Below are 16,985 nucleotides of genomic sequence, written 5' to 3' on the forward strand. Positions count from 1 at the left end.
CTAAAGAAGAAAGTCCCCAAACTCCCCAAAAAGGGGAGTGGAAGAGGGAAGATCCAAGAGGACAGTCTGGTCAAAGAACAAGGATGGGAATCTAGCAAAGGTCCTGTTCTGTGGAAGTGAAAGTGAGGAGCAGAGAGGAAGGTTCAAGCTTCAAGCTTAAGGGGGAAAAGCTGCAGGATGCAGATTTAAAGTAATATAGGCATGCAAGAAGCCAGGAGATCCAAGGGGACAGTCAAAGATCTGTAACTCATTACTATGGGCATGTGAAGCAGTGGTGTTCTGATGGCACAGCTGAACATTTGAGAGAAAGTGCGTGGAAAGAAGTTTGAATGCACGTGGTGATCCATGGGAGAGGAACATTGGAAGGAGAGTTCGAAACCCTGGAGCCTGGGGGTGGACCCTTGTGGAAGCTCTGAGAGAAAACGTTGTTTGAGGGAAGATTCCAAAGCGAGTTCTTCAAGAGTGAACATTGAAATCCCTGATGTGAAAGAGAGATTTCAGTGAGACCAGTTGGCTCACATTGTGACAAGCATCTGGGGGAGTTGATGAGAGATCCATAGCATCTGTTTGGGGTGGCATCTGTCACTTGATCTCAGAGTGCCGTGTATCTGACCCACAGGTCATCTATTGATTTACATGGACTGTGTACTTACTGGGAACATTAGAATATAAGATAACCTTTGAAACTTGTGTTACCCTTACAAACCTGTAAAGTTATAGTTGGAAGGAGTATTGTAATTTAGTTCATTTTTTTCTTGTTTAATAAATGTTCTATTCCTTTGTTAAAAGTTCATCAGCTGAGTCCTGTGACTCTGTTCGGTAGCCACTTTCCACGTATCTAAGCAAAAAATAAAAGTTAAGATCTATCAAGCCAGATTCCAACCTAGGATTTGGCTTGTTAGCAGTAACATCAGCTGGGATCATAACAATTTTTATTCTTTCACAGGGTGTGGGCAACACTGGCTAGGCCAGCAGTTTTTTTCCCATCCCTAACTGCTCTTGAAAAGGTGGTGGAGAGCTGCCTTCTTGAACTGCTGTAGTCCATGTGGTGTAGGTGCATCCACAGTGCTGCTAGGGACGGAGTTCCAGGGTTTTGACCCAGCAACAGTGAAAGAACGGTGATATAGTTCCAAATCAGGATGGTGAGTGGCTTGGAGTGTAACTCCCAGGTGGCAGTATTTCCATGTGTCTGCTTCCCTTGCCCTCCTAGGTGGTAGAGGTCGCGGGTTTCGATGGTGCTGTTGAAGGAGCCATAGTGAATTGCTGCAGTGCATCTTGTAGATGGTACACACTGCTGCTACTGTGAGTCGGCGATGGGGGGAGTGAATATTTATGGATGTGGTGCCAATCAAGTGGGCTGCTTTGTCATGGATGGTGTTGAGCTTCTTAGCTGTTACTGGAGCCGCACTCATCCAGGTAAGTGGAGAGTATTCAGTCACACTCCTGACCTGTACCTTAAAGATGGTGGGCAGGCTTTGGGGAGTTAAGAGGTGGGTTACTTAGCACAGAATTTCCAGCCTCTGGCCTGCTCTTGTAGCCACAGTATTTATCTAGCTAGCCCAGTACAGTTGCTAGTCAATGGTAACCTCCAGGATGTTGATGGTGGGTGATTCAGCAATGCCATTGAATATCAAGGGGAGATGGTTAGATTTTCTCTTGTTGGAGATGGTCATTGCTTGGCACTTGTGTGGCTTTAATGTTACTTGCTTCTTATCAGCCCAGGCCTGAATGTTGTCCAGATTTTGCTGCATATTGACATGAACTTTTTCAGTGCCTGAGGACTTGCGAATGATAGTGAACATTGTGCAATCATTAGTGAACATCTCCACTTCTGACCTTATGATGGAGGGAAGATCATTGATGATCTGAAGATGGTTGGGCCTGGGACACTACCCTGAGGAACTCCTGCAGCGATGTTCTGAGGCTGTATTGACTTCCAACAACCACAACCATCTTCCTTTGTGCTAAGTATGACTTCAAACTTCATGGGCAGGATTTTTTGCTGAGTGGGCAGGCACGCACCTGACCCGCTCAAGCGTAAAATGACACGCGATGACGCCAGGTGAGCGTCCCGACGTCATCGCGCACTCACGTGATATTTCAGTCATCGGGCGAGCACAGGAATCAGCAGCGCGCCCACTGACAATTAAGAGGCCTATTAAGGCCATTAGCAATGTAATTTAAATTTTTCACTGCCCGTCCAACCTTACAGTTGGCTGGCAGGCGAGAAGGCCAAGCGGCCTTTGCATTTGTTGCAAAACCTCATCCACGAAGCGGTATGAGGTTTCAATCTGTCATTAAAAAAAAACACATTTCACCCTAATTTCTAACATGCCCCTGCTCATGTGACAGTTACATGAGGGGACATGTTTTTCAACATTTCAAAAATCATCATTTTTAATTGTTAAAATTCTTCATCTCCCTGAGGCACAGAGCTTTTCCAGCGCGCACCCGCACGCATGTGCAAACTTGTGCTTTCGACCTCCTCCCCGCCACCCCCCACAACAGGTAGTGCTGAGCCTGCCAAGCGCGTTTCACACAGGGCAGGTCTTACTTGGCCTGCCAGCGTGAAATTGCTGTCTGGCCCCGATCATGGGCGGCAGTTGGCTTCCTGACCACTCCCACTGCCCCCGCCGAGCTCACCTGATGAGGGAAAAATCCTGGCCTATGTTTTTTTCCTGATTCCCATTGACTCCAGTTTTGCTCGGGCTCCTTGATGTCCCATTCAATCAAATGTTGCCTTCATGTCAAAGGCAGTCACTCTCACCTCACCTCTTGAGTTCAGCTCTTTTGACCATTTTTAGGCCAAGGCTGTGATGAGGTCAGGAGCTGAGCGGACCTGCCGGAACCCAAACTGAGCATCAGTGAGCAGATTATTGCTGTGTAAGTGCCGCTTGTTGGCACCAAATCTATAACTATGGAGAGAATATATTAGATGGTGAAAGCTATTTTGTGATTTCTTATTATCTCAGCTAGTGACACATTGATTTTGCATTGATTTTATGAAGTCTGCTATCTGCTGCATGTATTCCAAATCAACCAATTAATGGACATAGTCTGTCTACATGGGATCATATGTTCATTAACCAACTTTTACTAAAAATTAGAAGTAATACATAGTTAATGTCATTCAGTTAGGAGGTAGTCAACATTTTAAAAATATTTGTTTATATTTATCTATAGAAGGGCATATTTTGATATTAAAATGAATCCATAGGCAAACCTGAGTTGAATACAAATTAAGTATATTTTATTTGGCTTAAATTATGAATTATTATGAGACAGAGACTTTTTATTTATTTGAATACCACAACACAAGCCATATTGTACTTATAACCCCAAGAATTTCTGTATTTTGGAAGAAAATATTCACTCAAAAGTAACTGATGCAAGGAATCTCTGGGCTGTGGTAAATAATTATGTCTAAACGAATGTGTTGTCAGGAAGAAAATTTTGAAAATGTGAAGCTAAAAAAAGTGTTATTAGTTACACGTGACAAGTTCAGTGACAGAGCCAATGAAATATTCCATAATGGGTTATTATTCAACTGCATGCCACACAAAAAGTGATGGATTCCGTCTCAAAATAGTAAAAATAATTGCACTTCATCTTCCTCCTGACTTGATATTGACTTTATTTGGACTGTATTTTGATTAAACCGTATCAAATATCTCTTCTTATCTTGCCTCAACAATTACTGCATTGGGATAAATACTTTTAAACTGAAGTACATGAACTGTTCATAAATATGTGTCTTTTCTTATAATATAAGAGTCATATAAAGTGTCCTCTCACAAATTTCAAGATGTGATCAGATTTATTAGATAAACATTTCTTCCTTTTAAACACCAAAAGCTTTTTTTCAAAACTCAATCTCTCACTGTTTAAACTTTTTCTCAGAAAAAAACTATGCTTTTACAGACAGAGAACAGGATGTGAACTGAAAAGAATGCAGCATCTCGAAATGGAGTAGAAAGGAGTGCACATTAGGTAGGTGTCAGTTCCTTTTTTCATGGCTTTTAAGCAGACTCCTTTGTAAAGTTACCCCTATGGTATGTGTCACAGGAACTACAGCTATTTGGAAGAATTGATACCTGATCCAAGTGTGAGAGTACAAGATGTCTTTCCAATTTATTCCATTGCATTGTTTTGATCCTAAATATCACATTGATCACAGGATAAAATATTTTGGTTAGTTTGGTATATTTGTCAAAATGTAACCAAATCAACAAATATGGTGTGATGCGTTTTGGTAGGAAGAATAGAGCGAGGTAATATAAACTAAATTATACAATTTTAAAGGGGGTCCAGAAACAGAGAGGCCAGGGATGGATTGTATGTACACAAGCCTTTGGGAATGGCAGGATAAATTGAGAAAGCTGTGAAGAAGGCATACAGGATTCCTGACTTTATAAATACAAATTTAGAGTAGAAAAGCAATGAAGGTGTGTTAAGCTTTTACAAAATACTAGTTTGGCCTCAGCTAGAATATTATGCTTAATTCTGGGCATCTCAATTTAGGGAGGTTGTGAAGACTTTCAAGAAGGTGCAGAAAAGATTTGTGAGAATGGTTCCAAGGATGAGGGACTTCAGTTACAAGGATAGATTGGAGAAGCTGGGTGTTGTTCTCCTTAGAGAGGAGAAGGCTGGGAGGAGATTTGATAGAGGTGTTCAAAATCATGAGGGATCTAGACAGAGGAGATAGAAAGAAACTGTTCCCTTCAGCAAAGGAGTCATAAACCAAAGGACACAGATTTAAGCTGATTGACAAAAGAAACAAAGGGGACATGAGAAAACATTTTTTTATGCAATGAACATTTGGGATCTGGAGTGCACTGCCTATGGGTGGTGGATGCAGGTTGATCAATGATGGAAAGGTTTTTTGGGTAACAGCCAACATCTACATAAATAACAACAATATTATATCAATGGAAAGGGAACTATTATGAAAGATTTTTTTGCGAATAAAGTATGGTACTTTTTCTATGTATACTATTGATGCAGATTTGACTATTGACATTGGTGTCACACATACTGTAACAGCATAAGACAGAACCCTATGAGTGTCACAGGCTTTTGAGGACGATCTATCAAGAATAGGAGTACAGTTTTATGAGCTTGTATAAAATGTCAGAATGAGCAAGGCAATATAACTTTAAGAGATCTTTAAAGGCAATTAAGGTTAGTCAGGAATGACTCCCAGTCTGGAAGGATATAAGTCAGGGAAATAGTTGACAGAAGGTTGGAGAGGAAGGAAATGAGAATGAGAATGTGTATGTTTAAAAGTAGGTCCCTGTACTGTTTTATTCATCACTACAGCAAAAGACTCAACAGACATGGTGAATGAAGTCCATTTATTTTGAAAATATCTAATTATCTAATTAACCACTGGAGCCTAGGAAAAGGGGCAAAGGGACACATGAGGGAAGATGTGGTAAATTGGAACTCCTGCAGTGATGTCCTGGAACTGAGATGACTGATCCCCAACAATGACAACCATCTTCCTTTGTGCTAGGTATGACTCAACCAGCAGAGTTTTCCCCCTGATTCTCATTGACTCCAGTTTTGCTAGGGGTCCTTACTGTCACACTTGGTCAAATGCTCCTTGATGTCAAGGGCACTCACTCTCACCTCACCTCTGAAATTCAGCTCTTTTGTCCATGTTTGAACCAATTCTGTAATGAGATCAGGTGCTGAGTGATCCCGGCGGAACCCAAACTTGGCATCAGTGAGCAGGTTATTGCTAAGCAAGTGCCGCTTGATAGCACTGTTGATGACCCCTTCCATCACTTTACTGATTATGAAGAATGGACTGATGGGGTATTAATTGGCTGGTTTGGATTTGCCCTCCTTTTTGTGGACAGGACATACCTGAGCAATTTTCCACATTGCCAGTTAGATGCCAATGTTGTAGCTGTACTGGGACAACTTGGCTACAGGCGCAGCAAGTTCTGCAGCACAAGTCTTCAGTACTAATGCCGGAATATTTTCAAGGCCCATAGCCTTTGCAGTATCCAATGCCTTCAGATGTTTCTTGACATCACGTGGAGTGAATTTAAGGTTGTCAGTCAGGCTTGCAGTGTGGCATCATTGCATGTACTAGAAGTTACATATATTAATACACAGGGCCCTGTACTTTGCAGACAGAAAGAACATGTACACACATTGCACCTGTTTCAGTTAAACAAAATAAGTGACAACCATTTGCTGGTTCATTCCTCAGGGTAATGCCTTGACCAATCAGAGTCAAACTGCCTGCTTTAAATTTCAAATGATGCTTGGTGGTTAACTGTCAGTCATCATAAACTGGTACATTCTCCATGGCAACTCCTCTATCAATCAGAGTCCATGTACCAACCAATCAATACTCATTTCCCATATAGTATAAATTGTTGTTCCCTTTACATTCTTGCAAATTTTCCTGATTCATCTAAGACAAAAAGCTTCAAATGAAAAATGTCTCTTTTATCAGCAATAATCTATCATTAAGGAAGTTATAGCAGGGCACCTAGAAAATCTTCATGCAATCAGGCAGAGTCAACATGGTTTTGTGAAATGGAAATCATGTTTGATTAATTTATTAATGTTCTTTGAGGAAGTAACAAACAACATGGTGTTGCAGCGGGTGGTAAGTGCCAGGTGGACCAAATCCACAAGAGAAACTTGGCCACACTACCACAATGGTTTTGCAATTTGTATTTATTACAAGAATATTTGTGCAATTAATTCTTAAGTAATGAGTCCACTAACACCTTTAGAGATTTTAAAAATTAAATTAAACCAAATATTAACAAAAGAAAATAATCCAAACATCTACATAAGATTACAGTTACTTGATATTATAACAAATCCCAAAATTCCTAATTAACCTGACTCCCAACTACACACCCCTTTTAAGGCAACAGTCTAAAATAAATTTTAAATTTAAATAAGCAATCCAGCAAGGTTACTACAGCACCCACTCGGCAGTGCAATTCCAAAAGCTTTTAACACAACTTCAGTTACTGGAGCAGCATATCCTCAGAGTGGCTAGGGTTTCTTCTAAGTCTGTGTCACACAGTGTACCTTTCAAGACTTTACACAGCCACCCCCACATAGTCATCCATCCTTCTTCATACATGTTTCTCTCTCTCTTTAATGTGTAAAATCCCATTGTTCTACATGTTTTTGGAAATTTACTTTTCCCATAATATAGAAATCTTTCATGTCACCATTATGGTCAGCACTTCTGGGAAAAATAAACATATTGCTTTGCCTCACTTTTATTGTTAGTTGTAAACATTACACCATCCATTTGAAAATCAAACAACCCCTTCACTTATTTGTGGAACCCTCATCCTAGCTTATTCTTCTCCATTTCAAAAGCTTGTTTTGCGCCTACTCTTTTGATATTTTCAACCTTGCAGTTTCTCTGACTCTAATTCAATTAAATCAGCCACCCACATAAGCCTACCTTACAATATCCTACGATACTATTATGAAAAATATGATAGTTTTGTGACAGTGGATAAAGGGGAACCTGTAGATGTGGTGTACTTGGTTTCCAAAAGATATTTAATAAGGTGCCACATCAAAGGTTATGACACAAAATAAGAGTTCATGGTATAGGGTGTAACATGTTAGCATGGATAGAGGATTGGTTAGCTAACAGGAAGCAGAGATAGGAATAAATAGGTCATTTTCAGGTTGGCAAGCTGCAACTAACTCTCCCAGCAAACAGCCAGATAAATTGAAACCAGGGAACTTCCCTGATCTCCAGCCACCTCCATAACAACATCACAGACTCTGTGCTGTTCTCAAATTGACCTTTAGCTTAATTATCCCTTGTTTGCAATTTCTTCTTTGATATGATGAAGTAAATGGGTTTTACAACATTTCAGGGTTGACTGAATGCTTTTAAACTAATTTAGCTCTGCCTCCCAAAACAGAAACATCTCTCTGGACTACTATTACTGCAACAGTTACAGATATAATGTCTCCAGCTCTTTAGCTTAGTAAGCCCACCTGCTGTTACGTAGCTGTTGCCTTTCAAGCTGTTAAGCTCTTAAATCAACATGGCCCCAACCTTTTAAAAGTAATAGACTGCAAACTTGCTTTAATTGCATTTATTCCATTTTCTACAGTTAAAATTTATTTCCTAAAACTAAATGTTATATACTAAGACACTTGAATTATGAACTAGATATTCACAGCAGATGAAGGGGTTATATTATGAGGAATGGTTGTACAGGTTGGGCCTGTATTAAGTGGAGTTTCAAAGAACGAGAAGTGATCTTATTGAAACATCTTATTGATCCTGAAGGGGCTTGACAGGGTGGATGCTGAGAAGAATGATTCCCCTTATGGGAGAAAATAGAACTAGGGGACACAGTTTAAAAATAAGGGGCAGAATTTTACACCGGTGGGATTTTATAGTCCCGCTGAAGTCAATGGGCTTTTGAATGGCTCGCCATAGATTATGGCCCCTCCCACGTTGTAACGGGGCCGTAAAATTCTGCCCAAGGGGTCTCCTATCTCTCATTTAAGATAGAGATGAGGAGAATCTTTTTCTCTCAAAGTGTCATTAGTCTGTGGAATCTTCTTCCCCAAAGAGCAGTGGAGGCTGGGTCATCGAATATTTTTAAGGCTGAGTTAGATAGATTCATGATTGACAAGTGAGCCAAAGTGTATAGGTGGCAGACAGGAAAGTAGAGTTGAGGCCACAATCATGATCTTATCAAATGACAGAGCAGGCTTGAGGGGCCAAATGGCCTACTTCTGTTCCTGATAAATATGTTCATATGTAGGCCTGCTTCAATGTGTTATCATACCTGTTATATTAATGTCAATAAGTGGACCCCCACAATATGCCCAGATATTGTGATTATGCAATGCGAATGAGATATTTAATGGACAAGTGTTGCACAGCTGTAATATATTTGAATGATTGTAATCACGAGAGCCTCAATTTTCTGATGTTGATGCAGTTTAAACACAAAAGGTTTTAATTGAGTGCTACGCTGACTCAAAGTGAATTGTTCTGTTTGCAGTCACTCTTTGTAGTCAGTTCATTATAATAATTTTGCAGATTTCCAGGTGTAGATTTAAACATGTGCAGTGAACACACAATTGTGTAGGTTTTGATTTAGGATAAAATGGTTGACATCCAGTAGGCAGTCCATTTTGCATCTCTACTGATTTTTATTGCCATAAAAGTCATAGAAGTATAAAATAGATTATGTAAAATGGGCTGCTGGATTCCCATCATCCATTTTACACAAAGTCAAGATCTACCGCAAGTAGTGGGAGAGGCAAATTTCATCTAGATGGCATTTAAAATCATTCAATTAAAGGGAAGTGTCAGAATAGAGAGACATAGGGCTAAAAATTGAATAAAGTACATTAGAGGGCACAGGGATTGTGATGTGCAGTTGTCCGGGTGGGACTGGTGGAAGCAGCATGCTAACTTCAGGCTGTTCAATGATTGTGGCATGAATCCCAGTGGTACACATGCTGCGAGGGATTGTTCTAAGCCAGCACCAGTTAAAGTCAGCCTGCATTTCTTAACAGGCAGGTGTTTTCTAGCTCAACTGCAACTGGTCCTGGAAGAGGCTGGAAAAGACTCTGAGAAGCAAGAAACTAGAGCAATGGAGCAGTAGGTCAGGGAGAGGGCTCCAAGCTTCTCAGAGCTGGAATCGTTAGTGCAGCAGTGGTAAAGGAATAGGGTAAGAGGTGGAAAGGAGGAGAGAGATTATTGTTGCGCAGGGGATGAGGAGGCTCTCCTGATGTCCATTGCAAAGGCAATTCTGTATTTTGCCCCTCATTCCAACCCCTGTGCAGGAATTACCAGTTTATGTGATTTCAAGGCTCAAATGCATAATGGATAAAGGTCAAGGTTGAAAAAATATAATGTTATGATCAACTAATCATGGCTCACATCTATTAAGAGATATGTGACAAAGGTGGGTACATGGAGTTAGGTTGCAGAGCAGGGCATGATCTCATGGAATGGTGGAACAAGCTCCAAGGGCTGAATAAAGGGAGACACTGATGTAGTGGTAATGTCAGTGGGCTAGTAATCCAGAGCCCCAGGCTAATGTTCTGGAGATATGGGTTCAATTCCCACCATGGCAGCTGATGAAATTTAAATGCAGTTAATTAATTTAAAAATCTGGACTTAAAAGCTACTGTCACTCATGGTGACCATGAAACTAATATCCACCCATCTAGTCAGAAGCAATATTGGCCCAAGGATAAGTAGGAACTTTGTGAGGCAAAAATGGTTCCTTATCCTGATTTGGCATATTTTCCCGACATGCCTCCCAGTTCTTACCTGCGACATCAATGTGATTGTCCACACCCAGACAATAGACTGCCTCTCTTACTAGGCTCCTCGTCTGATCTATGCCAATGTGTGACTGATGAAGTTGCTGTACTATGTCATGTCATAATGATTTCGGTATGATGACCTGGTTGCCCTTTAAGATGACACCAGGGATATGCCTAGCTTGTCCCAATAAGACCAAAGCTGTCTCATATGCTTGTGGATGTCCTGATTGGAGTCTGGCCATCCTTCAATAATCGTTTTCCAGAGTTTCTGCAGCATTAAATCCTTTGCTGTCTCCACTTGCCTTCGCTGTCACATTTGATTTTTTTTTAATTCATGCATGAGATGTGGGCTTCGCTGGCTGGGCCAGCATTTATTGCCCATCCCTAATTGCCCTTTAGAAGGTGGTGGTGAAGTGCCTTCTTGAACCGCTGCAGTCCATGTGGTGACAGTGCTGTTAGGAAGGGAGTTCCAGGATTTTGACCCAGCGACAGTGAAGGAATGGCGGTATATTTCCAAGTCAGGATGGTGAGTGACTTGGAGGGAGAATTCCAGGCAGTGGTGTTCCCATCTATCTGTTGCCCTTGTCCTTCTCGACGGTAGTGGTCGTGAGTTTGGAAGGTGCTGCCTAAGGAGCCTTGGTGAATTCCTACAGTGCATCTTGTAGATGGTAAACACTGCTGCTACAGTGCATCGTTGGTGGAGGAAGTGAATGTTTGTGGATGTGGTGCCAATCAAGCGGGCTGCTTTGTCCTGGATGGTGTTAAGCTTCTTGAGTGTTGTGGTAGCTACACTCAGCCAGGTAAGTGGGGAGTATTCCATCATACTCCCGACTTGTGCCTTGTAGATGGTGGACAGTCTTTGGGGAATCAGGAGGTGAGTTACTCATCATAGGATTACTAGCCTCTGACCTACTCACGTAGCCACTGTATTTATATGGCTATTCCAGTTCAGTTTCTGGTCAATGGTAACCTCCAGGATGTTGATAGTACAGGATTCAGTGATGGTAATGCCATTGAATGTAAAGGGTTGATGGTTAGATTCTTTCTTGTTGGAGATGATCATTGCCTGGCACTTGCATGGCACGAATGTTATTTGCCACTTGTCTACCCAAGCCTGGATATTGTCCAAGTCTTGCTGCATTTGGACACTGTGTTGTGTGGCACTACCACCATGCTAAATGGGATAGATTTTGAACAGATCTAGCAACTCAAGACTGGGCATCCATGAAGCGCTGTGGGCCATCAGCAGCAGCAGAATTGTACTCGAGCACAATCTGTAATCTCATGGCCTGGCATATTCCCCACTCTACCATTACCATCAAACCAGGGGATCAGCCCTGGTTCAATGAAGAGTGCAGGGGGACATGCCAGGAGCAGCATCAGGCAAACCTAAAAATGAACAGTCAACCATGGTGAAGCTATAACGCAGGGCTACTTGCATGCCAAACAGCATAAGCAGCAAGTGATAGACAGTGCTAAGTGATACCACAACCAGCGGATCAGATCTAAGCTCTGCAATCCTGCCATATCCAGTCGTGAATGGTGGTGGACAATGAAGCAACTCACTGGAGAAGGTGGCTCCACAAATATCCCCATCCTCAAAGATGGGGGAGCCCAGCACATCAGTGCAAATTATAAGGTTGAAACATTTGCAACAATCTTCAGCCAAAGGTGCTAAGCGGATTGTCCATCTTGGGCTCCTTCTGAGGTCCACAACATCACAGGTGCCAGTCTTCAGCTAATTCGATTTACTCCACGTGATATCAAGAAACAACTGAAGGCACTGGATACTGCAAAGGCTATGGGCCCTGTCAATATTCCGGCAATAGTACTGAAGACTTGTGCTCCAGAACTTGCTGCACCCCTAGCCAAGATGCTCCAGTACAGCCACAACACTGGTATCTATCTGGCTACATGGAAAATTATCCAGATATGTCCTGTACACAAAAAGCAGGAAAAATCCAATCAGGCCAATTACCGCCCCATCAATCTACTCTCCATCATCAGAAAAGTAATGGGAGGGGTCATCACCTGTGCTACCAAGCATCGCTTGCTTAGCAATAACCTGCTCACTGACGCCCAGTTTGGGTTCCACCAGGATCACTCAGCTCCTGACCTCATTATAGCCTCAGTTCAAACATGGACAAAAGAGCTGAACCCCCGAGGTGAGGTGAGAGTGACTGCCCTTGACATCAAGGCCACATATGGCCAAGTGTGACGTCAAGGAGCCCTAGTAAAACTGGAGTCAATGGGAATCAAGGGGAAAACTCTCCACTGGTTGGAGTCATACCCAGCACTTCTGATGCGTGAAATTCAACAGGTCAATGTTTTGAATATCTTCAAGTTCAATGTAAATCAGGTCAATAGGTGGATCAATGGTCACATTAGTGTTCTTCGCTGGATAGGGCAGTCTGTTAAGCACATCAGATGTAGCTATGAAGTTACCAGGTTTATACTGAACCTCAGAATAACTTTGCTGGTAGACATTGCAGCTTTGGCAGTGCACTAATCAATAGTTTCCCCCAAATTACTTCTAGTGACTTGTGGTTGGTTTCTACCACAAATCTCTTCCTGAATAGGGAGATGTGAAAATGCATAATTCCAAACCTCAAGGCTAATGCTTCCTTCTCGATGTTCAAGTAATTGGACTGTGCTGCAGATTGGGTTTTTGAGTGAATGTGATGCGTTTACCCTTTCGCAATATGCATGCTCCTCAGCCTTTTTGGGTTACATCCACTTCTATACTGGTCACTTCTCTGGGATCGTAGAATTGCAATAACAATGCTTCTGAAAATCACTCCTTTAGTGCCTCACTAAATGTTGGTAGTCTTCATGCCACAGAAAGGACACCTCCTTATTTAACAATTCCCAGAAAGATAATGCTTTTTGCACAAAATTAGGAATGTAAGGAAACAAAATGTTGAAAAGACCTAAATATCCTCAAAAATCCTCATTATGTGGGGGTGTTAACATAACATATCCTCCAGTTTGCCTGTGTCAGGATGGATACCAGCACTGGAATAAATGAACAAAGAAATTGATTTGCTACACGTTAATGTTGCATTTGCGACTGTTGAACACCAGCCCTTCTTTCTATGTCACTTGCATCAGCAGATGTAAATTCTGATCATGCTCCTGTTCTGTCCTTCCCATAACAGCTATATCATCTGCAATGCATATGCATCTTGATACTGTACAGATGATATGACCCATAGGTACTTGAAAGGGCTCTTGGCTAATGGATAGTCCAAAAGGAAGTCATTGGAAGCAGTAAGGACCAGATAGCATATGAAACGTATTCAGCTCCTGTGACTTCTCTGCCAGAGGTCCTGAATACCTATTTTTTTGCATCAAATCTTGGAAAGAGCTTTGCTCCCTCGAATTTCAGATGAACTCTTCTAAAATAGGGATTTTAAGTGGACGTTTGGCACTTTGTTCAAATGTCTTGGATACAGGTAACCCATCCTTCTTGAGGACACGTGATTGAGTTGCAAATGTACATTCCAAATGATCCCATCCATTTCCATTTTGTCCAATTTGACTTTCAACTTGGCCTGCATGTGGACGCTACACTTGCATGGTGGATCAATCAATGGTATGGCATCATATTTTTCCCAAGATAAAAAAAAAATGTTTTGAATGAGGTTTTTCTAAATTTCTCAAAATTAATCTTGATTACTATGGTTACCACTATTCTCCCTTGAGGGGCAGATCTGAGGGGTTGGACAATAGCTTAGTTTCTGTCTCTGAAATAGGTGGCTATAGGTTCAAGCTCCACTCCTCAATTTAAGCACATAATCTAGGTTGAATAAGTATTGCCTTTTGGATGGTATGTAAGACCATGGGCCTTTCTGCCAATTCAAGCAGATATAATAGTTGTTATAGCACTATTGAGGATAGGTAGAAGCTGTGAAGTTGTCCTGGTTAACATTTATCCATGAATCAAAATAAATTACCTAATCATTTATTTCTTTGCTGATGGTGGGACCTTTCCATGTGCCAATTGGTAATTCTCCAAGACAGTATTTGTTCCTGGCAGAAATTATTATCAAATCAGTAATTTAGTTATTGACTTTTTCCTTAATATCTCTACTTTTACCTTACTGAATGCACAATCCTGAAATGAAAATAATGATGACCATGCCATTAAGATGTGCTTTATGCCAAATAATGTTTTTTAATCCACCAGCTAGAAACATGAATTGAACTTTTAAAAACAGACTTTTTAAAGCACAGACTAAAGTGACTTGAACTCACAGCCAATTTGGCTACCTAATTGCATTGCTGTACAATCCACATTCCAACCCCATTGAGATGGAGACAACATGTCTACAAAAGCCCATCAAAGACAATGACCTCAAAGCAATGGGAATGAACCATAAATAAGTAACTTTGTCTCTCCAGAAGAACAAATAGACCATCCATCTGCAGTTTTAAACCAAAACAGAATTACCTGGAAAAACTCAGCAGGTTTGGCAGCATCGGCGGAGAAGAAAAGAGTCGACGTTTCGAGTCCTCATGACCCTTTCCAGGTAATACTGTTTTTGTTTTGGAGACTATTTTCTTCTCCACCGATGCTGCCAGACCTGCTGAGTTTTTCCAGGTAATTCTGTTTTTGTTTTGGATTTCCAGCATCCGCAGTAGTTTTTTGTCTCTGCAGTTTTAAACCACCTTGATGCTGAAAGCAGGAGTCCACCAAATGAAAGCAGCAAGACAACCAGAATCAGCCTGAAGCCAGCCGGGTCACCAAACTACAGACTGTGAATTCCTTTTAACTTTTCTGGACTCTAATTTGGCCACCCTATCCTTCCCTACTCTGTAATCCGTATTTGCGTATGTGTGAACTTCGAGTGTGTGTGTATGTGTGGGGAAGAATTGATGTCATGGACTACTGATATGATGTCTTCTTTCATTGATCGAGTGGCCAGGGCCATGGACCATCATTCACTCCAATTAACTGAGTCCACGCAAACCCTCAACACCACTGTGTAGATTGTGAATGCCAGCATATTAATAACTTAAATCAATTTATGGATACCTTAGCCTGGGCCTTACAGGGCTGCACTGATCTCTACAAAAGTGTTCTCCAGCACAGTGGTAGCAGCAAAATGCAGATGGCTGTGAGAGGGATGGTTGTGAAAGGGGTGTGGAAACGGAGACTCCACACAAAATGCTTTGGCTTCTCACTCACAGCCCAACTGTAATCAATAGTCTTCATGCTGCATCACCTCCTGATGGCTGAATCTGCACAGGTGCAAGAGGAGTAGTCTTTGTTTCAAAGGTTCTAAAAGCTGGAGGCCAATGGGCAAGAACGTGACAGAGCAGGGATTGAGCAGCCTGTTTCCACTCCACTGAAGCAGCAGGAATTGCACTGCATGGGAGGAGCAAAAAAAGCCTTCATAGTTGTAGAAGGATATGCATATTGGTGTATGATGTTGTTTTGATAAGTTTTTTTCTTTATTTAGGTCACATAAATGCTATTCTTTGTTGGCTCTTCCCTTGTCCATCGTTGGACACAGGGCGGTAATGGCCTCCTAATTTGTTTGATGAATGTGGAAACATTAATTGATAGGACTAATGGAGGATTGTTGAAGGAGTGATTGGTTGTCAGACTGCTTGTGTCAGGGGCATTGACTGGGGGATGGCAGCATTGTTGGGCTTCAGTGGTCAGGTTTCTGCTGGGTGTCATGAGCAAAATTTGAAATGAGTATCCTTTTGTCACCTAGCAGCCAATCCTTATATCTGCTTCCGGGTTTGAAGAGATCAGAGAATGTGGACTGCCGCAGCATGAAATTATCATTGGTACCTGCCTGGGATTCTTGCACACACCTACATAAAGATCTTTTTGCAATTGCATATCAGCTGCATTTTGAGGCTCTTGTGGTTGACAAGTACTCCTGTTTGTGTTGGGGATGCATGGACTGCCATGTGTTGATGTACCTGATGACACCCTGCACCTGTAGGAAGCCAGCCAGAGGTGCAAACCTGAGCTCCCGTTCATTTTGACTTTCAACACTTCGGAAGTATACTCTATCACATCAGAATGGGTGCTGCTTACACTGCCTTAGATTGAACCTCAGACCAGGTCTAGATGACCAGAAATGGCACCTGCAGTAGCTCACATTGTTGTTAACTCTGGAAAATAGTCCATCAGTCATCTGTCTTATACATTTGTAGGCCTTTTCCTATTGGAAGTTCCTAGTTATGTCTTCTATAGACCCTTGGAAGAGACAACAAAGGTTGAGGGCAGTGTGACTTTGCGAGCCACATGTGGCCACTAGGAACAGCAGGGAGCAAGGCTTCTTCTAGGAGGCTGCAGGTGCCTTCTACCATCTGACATGACAGCCTGAGGCTCCTGAGACATTGGCGTTCAGACATGTTGAGGAAATTCAGCCTCCATCTGTGGTCGTTGTGTAGTGGGTAGTACCTTTTGCAAGCTGCACCTCTCTGCTGGTCCTCTCTCTGCTGGTCCTCTCTCTGCTGGTCCTCTCTCTTGCTCCCCCCATCTCTGCTGTACTCTTTCCCGATGAAGCTACAGGTCAGTGAGGAGCAGGTTGCTCTGGGTACTGTTGCAGGTGCTGTTTCTGGTCATCTTTGACCTGATCTGACATTCAATCTAAGGCAGTGTAGGCAGCAACCATTCTGATGTGATAGAGTAAATTTCCAAAGTGTTCCAA

General features: G+C 41.9%; 1 protein-coding gene across 1 annotated transcript in view; it reads left to right on the forward strand.

Annotated features, from left to right (window-relative positions):
* Positions 1–3,915: 3,915 nt before the first annotated feature.
* Positions 3,916–16,985, forward strand: part of pde5ab (phosphodiesterase 5A, cGMP-specific, b) — a 232,917-nt gene continuing 219,847 nt past the window's right edge. The window contains exon 1 of the mRNA XM_078543324.1: positions 3,916–3,990. The gene's annotated coding sequence lies outside the window, so the exon portion shown is untranslated. The remainder of the gene's footprint in view (positions 3,991–16,985) is intronic.

Source organism: Cetorhinus maximus, chromosome 1 (genome assembly GCF_964194155.1).
Source record: "Cetorhinus maximus chromosome 1, sCetMax3.hap1.1, whole genome shotgun sequence".
NCBI lineage: Eukaryota > Metazoa > Chordata > Chondrichthyes > Lamniformes > Cetorhinidae > Cetorhinus > Cetorhinus maximus.